The sequence below is a fragment of the Spinacia oleracea genome, chromosome 1, assembly GCF_020520425.1.
Source record: "Spinacia oleracea cultivar Varoflay chromosome 1, BTI_SOV_V1, whole genome shotgun sequence".
Lineage (NCBI taxonomy): Eukaryota > Viridiplantae > Streptophyta > Magnoliopsida > Caryophyllales > Amaranthaceae > Spinacia > Spinacia oleracea.
The window spans coordinates 7,706,020-7,725,895 of record NC_079487.1 but is presented as its reverse complement, the minus strand read 5'-3'; the positions used below and the strand labels follow the sequence as shown (position 1 = coordinate 7,725,895).

Genomic DNA, 19,876 nt, shown 5'->3' with positions numbered 1-19,876 from the left:
AGTTTCACCAAAACTAACATGTACTCACAATTATTTGTGTACCTTGCCCCTTTAGGACCAATAAGTAACACCTCGCTGAGCGAAAACTATTACTAGATTGATGTAAAGGATATCCAAGCAAGTGTATATTTTGGCATGGCACCTTTTAACTCAATTTTTAAGTTTGGAACTTAAGGCTCTTACTATGTTGGTTAGATTTTAAGTGAACTAAAATCCTTAATCATGCAACATAATCAAGCTTTTGATCTCATGCATTTTAAGACATATTTAAAACAATAAATAACTTAAAACATGCATAAGATATTTGTGATCTAGTATGGCCCGACTTCATCTTGAAGCTTTGACTTCAAAGTCCGTCTTGAAAATCTCCGTGGGAGGCACCATTTTCTTCAAATAGGATAAGCTATAACTAATTACAACTATTTGATGGTTCGCAGACCATATTTGAATTAAAAAATAACTTTGGTACTTTAGACCAATTACATTCAAATTAATGGTACGCAGACCATATTTTCTATCCTATTTGGGCCATACTAGTCACTTCATAACCTGCAAAACAGTACATATACAATATATACCATTCACCCATTCATTATCATGAATGGCCCACATAGCTGGTTAGTAAAACACATTATGCATCACGTAAACATTTGCAGCAATTAATCAAGGGCACCAATAATCTACCAATTATTCAGTCCTTATTAATTCTAATCAAGTTGTTTTAACCTTAAGGATTTGTAGACCTAATCAAGAGTTTATGACTAAAAAGCGCTCCCACTTAAACCAATAAATTCATATGCTTTACCAATTTTAAACATAAAAATGTATTTCTAGTCTAACCGGAAACATACAAATTTAATTAAAATTTAAAGCTCATATCAATTTATAATTGAATCCAAAAATTTAATTTAATTTCAGTCGTATTTAAATTAATTCATGATTTTAATTTTAGTAAAATAATTAGAATAAATAACATTTATTATAATTATAATATTCAAAATTAAAATCCAAGAAAATAATTCAAATTATTAATTTTAAAATTAATTAAAATTACGTGAACTGAAATTTTCAAATTAAACATTCAAAACGATCTAATCGTAACGCAAACACCCTACGCGTTGCACGCCCATGGGCCGTACGCACACAGCCATTGCTGGCCATGTGCGCGCAGCCCATGCGCTCGTCGCATAGCTGCTGCTTCCCTATCGCAAGCCTCCGCACGCATTGATGCTCGCTGCGCGCGCCAGCGCTCATCGCACGCGAGCTATCGCTCGCAGTGCGCGCGCGCGACATCGCTCGCTGGGCGCGCGACATCGCTCGCTGGGCGCGCGAGCCATCGCTCGCTGGGCGCGCGACATCGCTCGCTGGGCGCGCGAGCCATCGCTCGCTGGGGAGCGACATCGCTCGCTGGGCGGGCGACATCGCTCGCTGTGCGCGCGAGTAATGCTGGGCGCAGCGCTCGTGGCACGCGAGCTTGCGCTCGCTGCGCGCGAGGCTGCGTGCTTTTGTGCGAGGCAGCGCGCGTTGTGGCGCAGCTCGCTTGCTGCCCACACGCGACTGCCTTGGCTCGCCCTTCGCCCATGCCCATTCGTTCATTGCTCGTGGCATACGACACAAGGCAGGGCTGCTGCCTTGTGCTCGTGCACTACGCCTTTGCTCATTGCATTCGTGCCGCACGGGCGACGAGCTCCCTTGCTCGTCGTCGCATGCCCGCATTATACAACACCCCTTAAGGGTAACACGAAGCGTCCATTGCTTCGTGCGTGCAAGTTATATGAACGAATCGCATAAAAATTTAAAATTTATATTTAAAATTAATGACAAATTAATAAATATTATTAATTTCATAATTTTAGGGCGAAAAATCGAAAATTTATTATCCAATTGATTTCCGATTGATATGGATTCAAGTCTAGGTCATAAAAAATTTAAAATTTATCGTAAATTTACAATTTTTATGGTGGTTTTTAATCATAGGTTTCTAATTAAATTACAATTAATTATGAAAATCAAATTAATTCTAAATTATTCTAATTTTCAACAAATTAATCATAATTAATAATTAGATTGCATAATTAACAAGACTAGGCATTCAAACTTGTTAAACATATGCAGTAGGTCAATCAAAAATTCAAGATTTATCAACAAGAATCGCAAATATTTAATTTAACATCTTAAATTTACGAAATTTTGCATTCGAAAAACTAAAACCTTCGAAAAGTCATAGTTAGGCTTCGAATTTGAGAATTCTGGGTTCGGCAGAAAAATAATATTTTTGTCAAAATTTTAGAATGCCTTTTACATGCGGAATTGACACAAAAATCACTCAATTCAGATGAGTAACGAAGAAACTGCCGAAAAACTGCGTACGTATAATTAAATAAACGCAATTTGCAATTAATTAACAATTACGAAAATTAATCACCCCTTTTAATTCTTGCAAATTTGTAATATTTAACCATGTTCATGCAATTTAGATTATGAAAATAATAAGGGGCTCGTGATACCACTGTTAGGTTATGATACATATGACAATTCATAAATCATGCGGAAAAAACCATAAACCCAGGAAAACATATTATTTACACATAATCATTTAGCATAGATTAGATGCATACTCTTTGTTGCGTGCCTTCCCTAGCTGCGCCCGAACCGAACAAGAACAAGTCTTTAGGACTCCAAGTGTCGTCCCTCCGTAGATAGTCCACAGCACGTCCGGATCCGCCTTAAGATTGACCAACTAGAATCGCCCTTAAGGTACTAGAAAATTTCGGCAATTTGAGCAAGATGTGTGTTTGAATTTTCTCTCAAAAACTCACTTTGAATACTTTGAAACTTGTGTTATAAATTGTGAGCCCTAGCCTCATATTTATAGCGGTATGGAAAGGGAATCGTAATCCTATTCAGATACAAATTAATCAAACCTAGAATCCTACAAGAACTCTAATTTAATTAATTTATCAAATAGAATTAGGAATTTAATCATTAACCGAACTCTGCATGTTTTAGGAAACGTGCACGAACACAAACACTTGCACACACACGCACGACAGCCACGATGGGCTTCATGCGTGCGCGCGAGCAGCAGCCCACTCAGCGCCCGCGCACTGCGCGTTGCGCGCGCTGTGCGCGCTGTGCGCTGCGCGTGCTGTGCGCGCTGTGCGCGCTGCGCGCTGCGCGCAGCCTGCTGGGCCTGGCCTTGCTGTTTGTGCGGCGCGCTTGGCTTGCTGGGCGATGGCCTGGCTTCGTGCTGGGCCTCGTCCGGCAGGCCTCGTCCGATGCTTATTCGTACGATGCGCTTCCGATTAAATTTCCGATTCCGGAATTCATTTCCGATACGAACAATATTTAATATTTCCGATTCCGGAATTAATTTCCGTTTCGAACAAATATTTAATATTTCCGTTTCCGGAATTATTTTCCGATTCCGGTAATATTTCCGATTCTGACAATATTTCCGTTTCCGGCAATATTTCCGATTCTGGCAATATTTCCATTTCCGATAATATTTTCCGACACGTACCATGTTTCCGTTTCCGGCAACATCTACGACTTGGATAATATTTATATTTCCGATACGATCCATATTTCCGTTTCCGGTAATATCATCGTTTCCGGAGTATTCATTTCTTGCCTGTGACGATCTTAGCTCCCACTGAAACCAAGATCCGTCGGTTCCGAATATTCATAGATAGAGTATCTAATGCCATTAGATACTTGATCCGTTTACGTACTATTTGTGTGACCCTACGGGTTCAGTCAAGAGTAAGCTGTGGATTAATATCATTAATTCCACTTGAACTGAAGCGGCCTCTAGCTAGGCATTCAGCTCACTTGATCTCACTGAATTATTAACTTGTTAATTAATACTGAACCGCATTTATTAGACTTATCATAGAATGCATACTTGGACCAAGGGCATTATTTCCTTCAAAAGTCTTGTTGTTGACCATGTTCTGGATCAAGTGTTTGAGCTTGTAGCAGTCCTCGATGTCATGACCCTTCCCTTGATGGTATTTTCAATTAGCTGTCGGATCCCAACTCTTGGATCTTTTGTCAACTGGTGGATCGGGTGTTGGACCGATTGGTGCTATGACTTATTTTTCGACCAGCCGATCAAATGCCTCACTGTAAGACATCCCGAGGTTTGTGAAGACTCTTTGGGGCTTACCTTGATAGTTGCGCTGGTTAGCATTGCTTTTGAAGTTGTTCGATTTGGGACCTTGAGGAGCCTCTAGGGCGTTAACCTCATGAACTTTGTGTGTTGTTTCAGGTCTCTTCCCCTTCCAATTTTCAGTTTGCGGAGCTGGGGTTGCGGGTGCTTTCATTAGGTCATCCTCTATGTCGACCCCGATGTCGTAGGTTCTCTTGAAGCTTTCCAGACCTAGGTACTTCATGTGAGAATTGTACTTTGGAAGAAGACCGGCGATGAAAATCTTGACTAACTCTCTCTCGGAGGGCCGGGTTACCATTTGGGATGCCATTTCCCTCCACCGGTTGAGGTAAGTAGTAAAGCCTTCCTGAGGCCCTTGCCTGAGAATTTCTAGTTCCCTTAGAGTAGTTTGCAGCTGAATGTTGGGCTGATATTGCTCCATGAATGCTCGAGCAACCGCTTCCCAGATATTCGTTTGATGCTCCTTGAGTGAATAGTACCACTTATGGCAGACAGGTTCCAGAGACATAGGGAATACCACTGGGTATAGCTCGAGTTCGACCCCCTTGATGGCCATTGTAGCTCTGAAGTTCTTGAGATGGTACTTAGGATTGTCAGTTGATTTGAACTTTGGAATGTCATTGGCGGAGAATTTGTCTGGCAGATTGTCCTCCATTGAGGTGTCAAAGTAGTTCTCTTGATTGGTAACCTTACTGACAAGACTCTCGATCTTCTTGGTTAAGTCATCAGTGGGCGCGCCCTGTTCCACGACACCCAATCGGTTGCTTATGCTCTCCACATTGGCACTGAGGCTGGCGAAAGTCGCTAGGAGTTGAGCGAGTTGATCAGAGGCAGACATTTAGACTGTTCCTTGAATGGGGCTGGGAGTCTGATTTGTAGGAGATGATCTGGCTGCTTGCTCGACACCGGCTATGCGGGAGGCTAGGGCTGTTGGAGTTCTTTTCAACCTCTCCCCTCTTCGGCGAACCCACAGTATCTTCGAACTCCTAGTTAGGACACACCAGACAATTTTAGAACTTGGACTTCCCGACACATGATATGATATGTATGCAATGAATGAGACCTAGACTTGACTCTAAGTGCCACTCCGAAGATTCGGGATTTTGGATTTTGTACTTGTATTCGGGATTTGCAACCCGTTGGGAATGTTTGAGAGGAGCCTTCATTCTTTTGTGAAAGTTAACTCTTTGTACTAGAATTTAGGAAATCGAAAAGGAATATTTCGACCTATTGAAAATTGGACTTATTTGAAGGGGATTTCAACCCGCTCTAGGATTTGGAAATTAGACTTGTACTAGGAAATTGAATTTTTCAAGGGAATTTCGACCCATTGGACTTGGAATATTTGAAGGGAATTTCAACCCGCTTGAAAGAGAACTGGTTTTGTATTATTTAAAAGGGAATTTCAACCCGTCAATATTTTAGGGGAGTTTCAACCCATTGGACTTGGAATATTTGAAGGGAATTTCAACCCAATTGAAAGGGATTTATTTTGTATTATTTAAAGGGAATTTCAACCCGTCAATATTTTAGGGGAGTTTCAACCCATTGGACTTGGAATATTTGAAGGGAATTTCAACCCACTTGAACAATTGGACTTGTATTATTTCTGGGGATTTTCAACCCGTCAATATTTTAGGGGAATCTCAACCCATTGGAATTGGAGTATTTGAAGGGAATTTCAACCCATTGGAATTTGTATTATTTCAGGGGATTTTCAACCCGATTGAACAATTGGACTTGTATTATTTCTGGGGATTTTCAACCCGTCAATATTTTAGGGGAATCTCAACCCATTGGAATTGGAGTATTTGAAGGGAATTTCAACCCAATTGAGCAATTGGACTTGTATTATTTTAGGGGATTTTCAACCCGTAGATGGAGTCTTGAACTTGTATTATTTCTGGGGATTTTCAACCCGATTGAACAATTGGACTTGTATTATTTCTGGGGATTTTCAACCCGATTGAACAATTGGACTTGTATTATTTCTGGGGATTTTCAACCCGATTGAGCAATGGACTTGTATTATTTCTGGGGATTTTCAACCCTATGGAAGTATTTTGACTTTTGTATTGGGAAGGCGGGGATTTTTTGTAACTTGAAGATGAGCTTGAAGTTTGAATTTGACTTGAAGTTTGAATTTTGAAATGGGAGAAGATGCACTTTCGTATATAGAATATTAGGCTTTGTGTTTGGAAAAATCCGGCATTGTGCCGCCGTTGGATTTGAAACATTGAATTTGGGAACTTGAAAGTCCGACATCATGCCGCCGTGGACTTGGAATTTTGAAGTATAGGACTTGAGGTTCGAAAGGTTGAACATAGAACTTGAGGTTTGAGTTGAAAAGTCGGCATTGTGCCGGCAATGAGTTTGGATATTTGAACTTGAGGTTTTGAGATTGGAGTAAGCAACTTGAGTTTGAGGCTTGAAGACTTGAACGTTTGAAATACGGAATCCGGCATGACGCCGTTGGCTTTGAGTTTTGAACTTGATATTTGACTAGGAAATCCGGCATTATGACGCCGTTGGATTTGGATTTGGAAATGGAAGTTTTGACTAGAAAATCCGGCATTATGGCGCCGTTGGATTGACTCTTGACTCGAAACTCGAAATTTGAACTTGAAAATCCGGCATTATGGCGCCGTTGGATTTGGACTTGAAAATTGAGGTTTTGGACTAGAAAATTTGGATTGAACTTGAAAATCGGAATTTGGACTAGAAAATCCGGCATTACGACGCCGTTAGATTTGGACTTGACTTGGAAACTTGAGGTTTTGAAAATAGAAAATCCGGCATTATGACGCCATTGGATTGAACTTGAATTTGTAGCTTGGAATTTGGAATTGAAAATCCGGCATTATGACGCCGTTGGATTGATTTTGAATTTTTAGCTTGGAATTTGGACTCGAAAACCCGGCATTATGACGCCGTTGATTTGGACTTGAAAATCCGGCATTATGACGCCGTTGGATTGATTTTGAATTTGTAGCTTGGAATTTGGACTTGAAAATCCGGCATTATGACGCCGTTGGATTGAACTTGAATTTGGCATTTGTGCGTGAGGTGTGTTTGAGGGTTTTGAATCAAACGGAGTGGCACTCCTAAAGACCCTAAAATCGGCGATTTAGATGCATGAGGTTTGAATGATGCTCCTAGGGGTTTGGTTTCCTAGTTGGAGGATAATTGGTTTTGGCAAGCTAGAACTCGAGGTTAGCCATTCACGCGTGCAAAGACGCCCACACAATGCACAAGTAGCACGTTGTCACACTAATCATGAATATGAATGCGACATGCAAAGTTCTCAACCTAAGGTCGGTCTAAGTTTTGTATGATGCAAGTGGTCGGCTTTGGGTGTAAAAAAGGTACTTGGCTAAGAGACGGATCCGACGACAAGCTTTCACATCCGCCTAAGGGAAGTGTGTGTCGGCAGACGGCCTCCATACTTGACATCTGGAATGTCAAGAAAATGCCAAGTTTCGGTAGGCGCGGAAATGGTCACACACTTTGGTCGGAAACCGTATGGAGAGTCACCATTTCGTTGCCCCCGGGGCTAGCCCGAATGTAGAACACATCCGTTTGGGCAAAGGTAGAAATTCATTTTGCACAATATGGTTTTCGAAAAATGCATGAAATGCCTAGAAATTAAAATTGAAATCGTACTTGAATTTGTATCTGTAAAGCCCGTTTTTCGGCACTCGTTCACGTTCACGAGGTTTTGGAGCGTCCTTCCAGATGCAAAAACAGACTAACTCCCAACACGAAAAGTTGAGCAAAAGTGGGCGACAAGCCACTGTGAGCCACTGTCCTGGATGCATGTAGTGGCGTTGGGCGCAGGAGCTACGCCTGGCGCCAATGCTGGCATCCAGTACTTCGGCAGATCAGTGGCCGGTTGCTCGAAATCTACTCTCATTTTCGAAATTGAAATTAGAAAAGATTCCCCAGCGGAGTCGCCAGAATTGTAGGGGGTGTTTTTTTTCCCGTTCCTACAAGGGGGGGGGGGGTTGGCACGCGTCGGTTCGTTTAGAGAACTGTTGAATTGTTTTTGCACCTCGAAGGAGTCGCCACCAAACTTTATTTTAGGTCCCGTTTGGGAAGACCGCAAAAATGACTCTATTTTTGGATAAGGCCTTGAATCCTTGAAACGGATGGGTGAGATCCGGGCTCGGGAACGAAAATGCTTATTCGGCGAGCTTTAAAAATATTCAAGTACGTTGGCACAATATTATTTCCAAAATAAACCCTAAGATTAGACTATGTGGGTTTGAAATTTAGAGCAAAATAGAATTTCTAATTGTACGGTGGTTACTTTGCTTTAAAGATTGATTTAAGGAACCTAAGGCCGGTTTGTCCAAAAATATCTTCGTTAAGCGTGATGTAACCTTTGTATTTTGTTGTATTTAGCATGTTGGTGATGAAAGCGATAAAGCACATAAAGCAACATCACAATACTAAATAAAGTGCGGAATTAGTAAATACAAGACCCCCTAGAAAAGGACTAGGGAGTAGGTCCACATTGCCTAGAAATGGACTAGGCAAGTAAAGGTGCGGAATTAAAAGTGCAAAATTGAACTTGCGGTATTGAAATTGCGGTATTGAAAGTGCGATATTGAAAGTGCGATATTGAAAGTGCGATATTGAAAGGTGCGGTATTGAAATTGCGATATTGAAAGGTGCATAATTGAAATTTGTACTTGGGCACATGAGATTCGAACGCCAAGCGGCTCCTTAAAAATAAGTGCGCCCGACACGAATTCAAAGCCAAAAATCTCAACTTGGGAGAGGTTGCTCAACCCAAATATCCTAGATTTTGCATATTAAACTTGAAATTGAAAGATTGAATATTGAAATGTTTGAACTTGAAATGATTGAAATTTGAACTTGAAATGATCCTAGTTTAGAGAGGTAGTTATGAACAACCCTAAACATGGTGGGATCTTGAAATTTGAAAACTTGAACTTGTATATTGAAAAATGGAGTCTTGAATCTCAAAAGACTAAAACTTTAAATTCTAAAAAGGTGTCATCTTTTATTACTCCACACTTGAAGGTGAGTATAGTTCAAAGAGACGAATGTAAGCAACTTTGAACATCCTTGAATCTTGAAAGTTTGTATTTTGAAAAAGTTTGTATTTTTGAAAAAGCATGTATGATTGTTGCAAGTGGTGTTTTTTATGGTAAAAAACACCAACTTGCTAATAATTTGAAATCAAAATAGCATGATTGATTGAAATGGGATTCGGATTTACCTAGTTAGGCTTAGGCACGAGCTCCCAATTGCTTTTGAATTTAGGAATTTGTATGTGTTTTTGAGGAGTTTTTGAGTTTGTATTGTGAGGAGTAATGTCGAAATTACGACGTTATATGTGTTGTGCTCCACCATTTTTCTATGGAAATGAGGGGTATTTATAGGAGGGAACGGTGCAAAACGCCAGCGCACGCCAGCGCCTGGCGCCCGGCCAGCGCTGTGCGCTGCTGACTTGGCCTGAATGCCGCCAAAAAGGACGGAAAGATGCCGTCCTTGATTTGTCTTGTCTGGGTGTACCTTCGTACGAATAGTACGATGTTTGGCGTGTAGTGTTTGCTTGGAGGTTAAGACTTGAATTAAGCCTTTCTCGGGTTTTTGAATTCCAGTTTTACGGGACGGGGCCCGGCATGCTCGGTTTTGTGGGTCGGCGCCCGAATTTGACTTGCCTTATATGATTTTGCGTGGAAAAGGCCTAGTAAGACCAATGGGATGGTCCACTAATTGAGATTGAACTTGGATTTTGAAATTGGATTTTGGAATTTGTATTTTGTACCGAGCTCCGGGAGGGGAACGACCTCGGGGATTGGATTTTGGACTTTGGATTTTGGAAGTGTTCTTAGCAATTGGGATTTCCTCCTGGAGTTACTCCAAACGCCTAACAAGGATAATGGTATCGTCATCATCCCAAAGGGGAGACACAAATTAGGTGTCTACAACTATCAACTAACACCCATTAAATTAATAGGTCAATTCAAATGTCTTAAACTCCGCACCGGTCAAACCTGTGCGAGTATTAAGGGACGGAGGGAGTAACTGTAAAGATCATTATGAAACAGAGGTAGTAATTTTTACGTGCTACTTATGAAATTGACAGGTTCTTGGTGGATGAAACACCGTTAAGAGTATTCAGAAACTACGAGAACAAAGGAATAACATTTTTCCCAAAAGTGCAACCACAAAGAATATTTGCTAGCCTTTGGAATGCGGATGACTGGGCTACTCAAGGTGGTAGGGTAAAGACAGATTGGTCTAAGGCACCCTTCATAGCCTATTATCGTAACTTCAACATCGATAATTAACTCGATCAATGGGAAGTGGAAAACAGATGATCTTAATCCTTACAGCAGGATGAGATTGAGGTGGGTTCAGAAGAAGTACATGATTTATAACTATTGTACCGATTGGAAGCGATTCTCTCAAGCATTCCCTCCGGAGTGCAAGCACGCCATTGAATATAAATATTGATATTGTACGAATGGAAGCTAAGATAATTAAGCTAAAGTCACGTTTGTTTAATTTAATTCTTGCAAATTCAAGGCAATTATGGAAAACATTGTGTAATAGATATTAAATGAATACGTTTGCTATGTTTGTATATCAATCAAATATTTTATACTAAGGTCAAAGTGTGTTGTTTTTCAAAACGAGTCAAATAGTACTAGGTTGTTGAATGGTAGTTTCGTTTGGAATCTAAGACAATTCAATATAAATAAAAAATACATTCATCACGTGAATCTTAATATAATCTAAGTCAACTAGGTAGGGGAGAAAAATAATTAAGTGGTTAAATGTAGATAAAAGTACGTTTATTTGAGAGTAAATAAGTGAACCATTGATTCTGAAGTTTCGTAAAGTACACCCAATTCCTACAAAGCTAATTTGTTTCACAAAACAAATATTTGAACGTTTGAAGTAACGAAAATATGAATGGGATCAAAGGACGAACCTCGAAAAGGTGTCTTGTATTATATACATACAAACGTCGAACATTAGACTTGAGGTAATAAAGCTAGGTATATACTTCATATAATGTTACAAAGACATACGTTACGTACTGTTGAGTGAATTACTCTAAATATTGTGGGATGAATGTAGAAGAATTTCAGGCAGAAAGAGAGAGAAAAGAGATATGAGATCAATTGTATTTCTCAAGCATGAAGGTTTGATTACAACGCACTGTTGCTTATAAGCAACTAAAAGGAAATTATCAAATCATTATTACATCATCATGTTCTCATCATAACTAACTTAATTAGAAAGACTATAATGCCCCTTAATACTCCCCCTCAAGCTGAGAGTGAGCTGAAGGTGAGACTCCAAGCTTGGAGAGAAGAAAATGGTGTTGTTGCACTGGCAGTATCTTGGTGAAGATGTCTGCTACCTGATCTTGTGAGGAGAAATGAGAGGTGGTGATGCTGCCATCTTGGATCTTGTCTCGAATGAAGTGGCAGTCCACTTCGATGTGCTTTGTCCTTTCATGAAGAACATGATTCGCAGCAATGGAGAGAGCGGTTTGGTTGTTACATCTAAGTAGAGTTGGAGGAAGACGAGAAAGACCCAAGTCTTTAAGTAGTGCAGTCAGCCAAGTAACCTCACAAGTTGCGAGAGCCATGGCTCTGTATTCAGCCTCGGCCGATGATCTTGCAACAACAGTCTGCTTTTTTGCCATCCAAGATACCGGAGAGTCCCCTAGTAAAACACAATATCCAGTTGTGGACTTTCTAGTGAAAGGACATGAGGCCCAGTCACTGTCACAACATGCTGTCAATTGCGCAGAAGATGAGGAAGCAAGAAGAATACTCTGAGAATAGGTGCCAGTTAGATATCTGAGAAGTCTTTTAGCAGCCTGGAGATGAACTGTTGTGGGGCTATGCATAAATTGACTGAGATATTGAACACTGAAAGCAAGATCAGGTCTAGTCACTGTTAGATAAATCAATTTTCCCAACAACCTTTGGTAGACGAATGGATTGGGAAGAAGGTCTCCCTTATCTGGTGAGAGCTTTAGATGGCTATCCAATGGAAGTTTTAGAGGTTTGGCATCAAGCATACCATGTTCCTGAAGTAAATCCAGAGCATACTTCTTCTGAGACACAAAGAAGCCAGAGGTAGTTCTATCAATTTCCAGACCGAGGAAATATCTCAGTGGTCCAAGATCCTTCATGTGGAATGTAACACTGAGCATGTGTTTCAAGTGGTCAACTTCTGTAATATAGTTTCCAGAGATGAGGAGGTCATCCATATAAACGAGGATGAGGGTTATGTTGGTTGTATTATGCTTGGTGAATAGGCTGTAATCACTCTTGGATTGCTTGAAGTCCAAAGAAAGTAAGGTGTGGGAGAGCTTGTGAAACCATTGACGAGGTGCTTGTTTAAGGCCATAGAGAGATTTGGTGAGTTTGCATACGACACCAGATGGTGGGGACAGAATTAAAGTCGGATAATTGATGACTTGAATACTAGAACCCAAACCTGTATAGCCTTGAGGGAGTTTCATATACACTATCTCCTCAAGGTCACCATGCAAGAACGCATTAGTAACATCCATCTGAACTGTGTACCCGTTCTCCATAGCTTCCACAGCTAGCAGTGTCCTTACTGTTGTCATCTTGGCAACCGGTGCAAATGTCTCCCCGTAATCGAGGCCATACTTTTGTTTGCATCCGAGAATAACAAGTCTTGATTTAAATCTATCTATAGCCCCGTCTCGCTTGTATTTCACTCTATACAACCATTTGCAAGGTATGGCATGTTTTCCAGTAGGAAGAGTCACAATCTCCCAAGTATTATTGAGTTCCAAAGCATCAAGTTCGGTGTTCATGGCATGAACCCATTGTGGTTGTGAAACAACCTATTTGAATGAACTTGGTTCAGAGGTTTTCGTAAGAGAAGCAAGAAAAGAAGAAAAGTGTTTGTGAATTGTGGTGAATGCCAAATTGGCTATGTATTTTTCAGGAATTACATAGTCTTTTACCCATCCAGGTGTAGTATGAGGCCTGGTGGATTTCCGAACATGAGGAGGAGATGAAATGCTACTGTGATCATCCGTATGAACTGAAGGTTGTTCTGTGGGAGGGGTAGGATTAGAGATTGTTTCAGGTGCAGTGTCAAAATCAGGTGTGATATCATCAGGAATGATGATTGTTGGTGAATGTGGGTCAGAGATATGATTAGGATGAGAAAGAGATGAAATAGAAGATGTGTGGAGAGGAAATATTGACTCATGAAACTTCACGTCACTAGACACAAAACATTTCTTAGTGAGAAGGTTGAGTAACATGTAACCTTTTTGTGTGGCAGGGTAACCCAAGAAGACAGTTGGAACACCTCTAGGCGAAAATTTGTCCGTGGGAAAAGAAGGGTTGTAGGCAAAGGCCAGACAACCAAACGTTCTGAGATGTTCATAAGATGGTAGTTTGTTGTATAAGATTTCAAAGGGAGTTTTGTTTTGTAGGACTGGAGTAGGAATTCAATTTATCAGATGCACCGCCGTAAGGACACAATCACCCCAAAAAGAGAGTTGCAAATTGGCCTGAAATCTAAGAGCTCTGGCTAGCTCAAGGATATGGCGATGCTTTCTCTCCACTCTAGCATTCTCTTGGGGTATTTTAACACAAGAAGTTTGATGGATTATCCCATTTGCAACAAAGAATTTCTTACATGGGGTGTCATCAAATTCAAGAGCATTATCAGATCGGACGATCTTGATTTGTTTCTGAAATTTTGTGTTGGCATAGGCTAAGAAAGCTTCTTGTGTAGAGAGAGAGATTGAGATTTATATTGCAACAGGTACACCCAAGTTTTTCTAGAACAATCATCAACAATAGTCAGAAAGTATCTATACTTCCCCTTAGTGCATTCTTTGTATGGTACCCAAATATCCATATGGATTAACTCAAAGATGTCAGTAGCATGAGAGGTGCTGCTAGGAAAGGGTTTCTTTGTAAATTTAGCCATTGGACAAGTCATACAAATAGGAGATGCATCACCAATGCTAGACGGAATACCCCTATGTGTTTGAGCATAGACATAGGGGCATGACCTAGTCTGTTATGCCATAAGGTGAACTGACTAGAGGAAGCAGTAGATGTGAGGGAGATTGGCTTAGGGAGAATTCCATTAGACAACTCAGAGGAAGTCACATTGTTGTCTAAGTAATATAACCCATCCTTAGCTTTACCGACCCCTTTCACGGCTTTATGAGATTTATCGACTATAACACAATAACTGGGAAAGAATTGTATTTCACAATCATTGTCTGTCACCAATTTTTGCACAGATAACAAGTTATTCTGGAACGCCAGGACACATAGAACATTATTTAAAGACAATCCAGATTGCAAAATCACCTTACCAATATGAGTAATAGGAGCAGTATCACCTGTGGGAAGGTTAATGGTGAGATGACTAGGAGTGACAATCGTGTCTGTCATTTTTTGCAGCTGGAATGTCATGTGGTCAGAGGCGCCAAAATCAATTATCCAGTCTGTGTTTCCGCCTTTGGCGTGATGGCAAGAAGCCATTCCAGAGAAGTGTAGGTCAAGCTCATCATCAGTTTCTGAGTGCAATGAGGGCTTGGACTGAACAGAAGAGGATGCCGAAGGTAGCAATTTCATTAAGTTCTCCAGTTGTTGTGGTGTAAATACAACATTTCCCGAGTCAGTGACATTCAACCCATGAGCTGCAGCCGCCATTTTGACAGTGTGATTCTTACTGTGAGACCACTTAGACCCTGAGTGTTGTCCTGTGGGTTTCGGACTTTCTGATGTCCCTTGGCGCTTGTGTTTGTGATGCCACTTAGGGTAACCAATAACCGACCAACATTTTTCAGCAATGTGACCTTTCCCGCCACAAGCCGAGCAAGAAAAATGTTGTCTATTAGACGGTCCTCTACTGTACATGGCCCACATATCAGACGGGATAATACTTAACACTTCCCTTTGAGACTCCTCTTGTTGTAGCATATAGCACAAGCAGTTTCCACAATCGGGAGTGGGGTTATCATCAACAAATGAGTTAGCAAGAAAAATATCATCTAGGCCATTCAAAAATTGAAAAAGCTTTAACTCTTCCTTTTGAGTTTCAATGGCAGTCAATAGTTTTTTAATCTCAACAGTAGGGGCTGACACCGCTGGAAGTATATTAATGGAATCTAGTTCATCCCACAATGCTCTAAATGAAGTGTAATATGCATCAATACTACATGAAGGAAATAATGCCCTTGGTCCAAGTATGCATTCTATGTTAAGTCTAATAAATGCGGTTCAGTATTAATTAACAAGTTAATAATTCAGTGAGATCAAGTGAGCTGAATGCCTAGCTAGAGGCCGCTTCAGTTCAAGTGGAATTAATGATATTAATCCACAGCTTACTCTTGACTGAACCCGTAGGGTCACACAAATAGTACGTAAACGGATCAAGTATTTAATGGCATTAAATACTCCATCTATGAATATTCGGAACCGACGGATCTTGGTTTCAGTGGGAGCTAAGATCGTCACAGGCAAGAAATGAATACTCCGGAAACGATGATATTGCCGGAAACGGAAATATGGATCGTATCGGAAATATGAATATTATCCAAGTCGTAGATGTTGCCGGAAACGGAAACATGGTACGTATCGGAAAATATTATTGGAAATGGAAATATTACCAGAATCGGAAATATTGCCGGAAACGGAAATATTGTCAGAATCGGAAATATTACCGGAATCGGAAAATAATTCCGGAAACGGAAATATTAAATATTTGTTCGAAACGGAAATTAATTCCGGAATCGGAAATATCAAATATTGTTCGTATCGGAAATAGATTCCGGAAATGGAAATTTAATCGGAAGCATATCGTACGAATTAGCATCGGACGAGGCTTGCCGGACGAAGGCCCAGCACGAAGCCGGGGCCATCGCCCAGCAAGCATGCGCGCCACAAGCCCAGCCAAGGCAGCGCCCAGGCCTACCGCAAGGCAGGCCCAGCGCGCGCCAAGGGCCACGGATGCGTGGGCCGTGCTGCGTGGCTGCTGCTCGCACGCGCATGGGCAGCCCTTGTGGCTGCCGTGTGTGTGTGAGTTTGTGCTCATGCGTGATTCCTGAATCTACAAGAGTCAGTGTATGATTAAATTTCTATTCCTAATTGGATAAATTAATTAAATAGAATTCATGTAGGATTCTAATTTCAATTAATTCGTATCCTACTAGGATTACGATTCCTTTTCCATAACTCTATAAATAAAGGCCTAGGGGTCATAATTTATAAACAAGTTTCAAAGTATTCAAAAGTGAGTTTTTGAGAGAAAATTAAAACACATCTTGCTCATAAAGTGCCGAAATTTTCTAGTACCTTAAGGGCGATTCTAGTTGGTCAATCTTAAGGCGGATCCGGACGTGCTGTGGACTATCTACGGAGGGACGACACTTGGAGTCCTAAAAGACTTGTTCTTGTTCGGTTCGGGCGCAGCTAGGGAGGGCACGCAACAAAGAGTATGCATCTAAATTATGCTATATGATTATGTGTAAATAATATGTTGTCCTGGGTTAATGGTTGTTTCCGCATGATCTATGTAATGTCATATGTATCATAACCTAACAGTGGTATCACGAGCCCCTTATTATTTTCATAATCTAAATTGCATGAACATGGTTAAATATTACAAATTTGCAAGAATTAAAAGGGGTGATTAATTTTCGTAATTGTTAATTAATTGCAAATTGCGTTTATTTAATTATACGTACGCAGTTTTTCGGCAGTTTCTTCATTACTCATCCGAATTGAGTGATTTTTGTGTCAATTCCGCATGTAAAAGGCATTCTAAAATTTTCGAAGGTTTTAGTTTTTCGAATGCAAAATTTCGTAAATTTAAGATGTTAAATTAAATATTTGCGATTCTTGTTGATAAATCTTGAATTTTTGATTGACCTACTGCATATGTTTAACAAGTTTGAATGCCTAGTCTTGTTAATTATGCAATCTAATTTGTAATTATGATTAATTTGTTGAAAATTAGAATAATTTAGAATTAATTTGATTTTCATAATTAATTGTAATTTAATTAGAAACCTATGATTAAAAACCACCATAAAAATTGTAAATTTACGATAAATTTTAAAGTTTTATGACCTAGACTTGAATCCATATCAATCGGAAATCAATTGGATAATAAATTTTCGATTTTTTCGCCCTAAAATTATGAAATTAATAATATTTATTAATTTGTCATTAATTTTAAATATAAATTTTAAATTTTTATGCGATTCGTTCATAAAATTTGCACGCACGAAGCAATGGACGCTTCGTGTTACCCTTAAGGGGTGTTGTATAATGCGGGCATGCGACGACGAGCAAGGGAGCTCGTCGCCCGTGCGGCACGAATGCAATGAGCAAGGGCGTAGTGCACGAGCACAAGGCAGCAGCCCTGTCTTGTGTCGTGTGCCACGAGCAATGAACGAATGGGCATGGGCGAGGGGCGAGCCAAGGCAGTCGCGTGTGGGCAGCAAGCGAGCTGCGCCACAACGCGCGCTGCCTCGCACAAGAGCGCGCAGCCTCGCGCGCAGCGAGCGCAAGCTCGCGTGCCACGAGCGCTGCGCCCAGCATCACTCGCGCGCCCACCGAGCGATGTCGCGCGCCAGCGAGCGATGGCTCGCGCCAGCGAGCGATGGCTCGCGCCAGCGAGCGATGGCTCGCGCCAGCGAGCGATGGCTCGCGCGCACAGCGCGCGATGTCGCCCGCCCAGCGAGCGATGTCGCGCCCCAGCGAGCGATGGCTCGCGCGCACAGCGAGCGAGCCAGCGCGCCCAGCGAGCGATGCAGCGCGCCCAGCGAGCGATCTCGCGCGCGCGCACTGCGAGCGATAGCTCGCGTGCGATGGGGCGCTGTGCGGAGGCTTGCGATAGGACAGCAGCAGCTATGCGACGAGCGCATGGGCTGCGCGCACATGGCCAGCAATGGCTGTGTGCGTACGGCCCATGGGCGTGCAACGCGTAGGGTGTTTGCGTTACGATTAGATCGTTTTGAATGTTTAATTTGAAAATTTCAGTTCACGTAATTTTAATTAATTTTAAAATTAATAATTTGAATTAATTTCTTGGATTTTAATTTTGAATATTATAATTATAATAAATGGTATTTATTCTAATTATTTTACTAAAATTAAAATCATGAATTAATTTAAATGCGACTGAAATTAAATTAAATTTTTGGATTCAATTATAAATTTATATGAGCTTTAAATTTTAATTAAATTTGTATGTTTCCGGTTAGACTAGAAATACAATTTTATGTTTAAAATTAGTAAAGCATATGAATTTATTGGTTTGAGTGGGAGCGCTTTTTAGTCATAAACTCTTGATTAGGTCTACAAATCCTTAAGGTTAAAACAACTTGATTAGAATTAATAAGGACTGAATAATTGGTAGATTATTGGTGCCCTTGATTAATTTCTGCAAATGTTTACGTGATGCATAATGTGTTTTACTAACCAGCTATGTGGGCCATTCATGATAATGAATGGGTGAATGGTATATATTGTATATGTACTGTTTTGCAGGTTATGAAGTGACTAGTATGGCCCAAATAGGATAGAAAATATGGTCTGCGTACCATTAATTTGAATGTAATTGGTCTAAAGTACCAAAGTTATTTTTCAATTCAAATATGGTCTGCGAACCATCAAATAGTTGTAATTAGTTATAGCTTATCCTATTTGAAGAAAATGGTGCCTCCCACGGAGATTTTCAAGACGGACTTTGAAGTCAAAGCTTCAAGATGAAGTCGGGCCATACTAGATCACAAATATCTTATGCATGTTTTAAGTTATTTATTGCTTTAAATATGTCTTAAAATGCATGAGATCAAAAGCTTGATTATGTTGCATGATTAAGGATTTTAGTTCACTTAAAATCTAACCAACATAGTAAGAGCCTTAAGTTCCAAACTTAAAAATTGAGTTAAAAGGTGCCATGCCAAAATATACACTTGCTTGGATATCCTTTACATCAATCTAGTAATAGTTTTCGCTCAGCGAGGTGTTACTTATTGGTCCTAAAGGGGCAAGGTACACAAATAATTGTGAGTACATGTTAGTTTTGGTGAAACTCAACGATATAAGTAAGGAGTCCTTTTATGTCGTGGCGAAATCGATAGGTTTACCTAATAAGTTCTTAGACGTGCCTATCAACCAAGAGTAGTTTCTAGACTATTAGCAAAAGGCTTTTGCTTACCTAAAATGTTTTAGAATTGAGTCGACAAACTGTGCTTAATTCTTCAATGGTTTTAGGGTCTTGGAATCATTTTATTCACACCTGCCGGAACACATAATTCGAATAAAATGCTAATAACTTGTTTGAATTGCATGGTTGCTTTAATTTCAAGTTATTATTCATGATAAATGTTTAGACTTTGCATGCTTCAATGTATGTTTTAATTATTGTTTATAATTAAATATCTTGCACTGCAATAAATCCTTTTAGAAAGGTAACAGTAAATTTCCTCGATTGGTAGTGAATCCAAGAACGATTCACGGAAAAGAGAGAAAGTGAGCAATTTAAAATGTACGTTTCTTATATAGACTTTTATGGTTGTTTTCGAATATCAAAATCGAATGGGAAACCAATTGGTGCTTGTGAATTCAAAATACAATGTAGTTTTGAGATCACAAAGCATTGAGTTTAAACGCTCAGCCT

At 40.3% G+C, this 19,876-nt stretch overlaps 1 pseudogene; it reads left to right on the top strand.

Annotated features, from left to right (window-relative positions):
* Positions 1–10,666, top strand: part of LOC130462680 (xyloglucan endotransglucosylase protein 1-like) — a 35,943-nt pseudogene extending 25,277 nt beyond the window's left edge.
* The last annotated feature ends 9,210 nt before the right edge of the window (positions 10,667–19,876 follow it).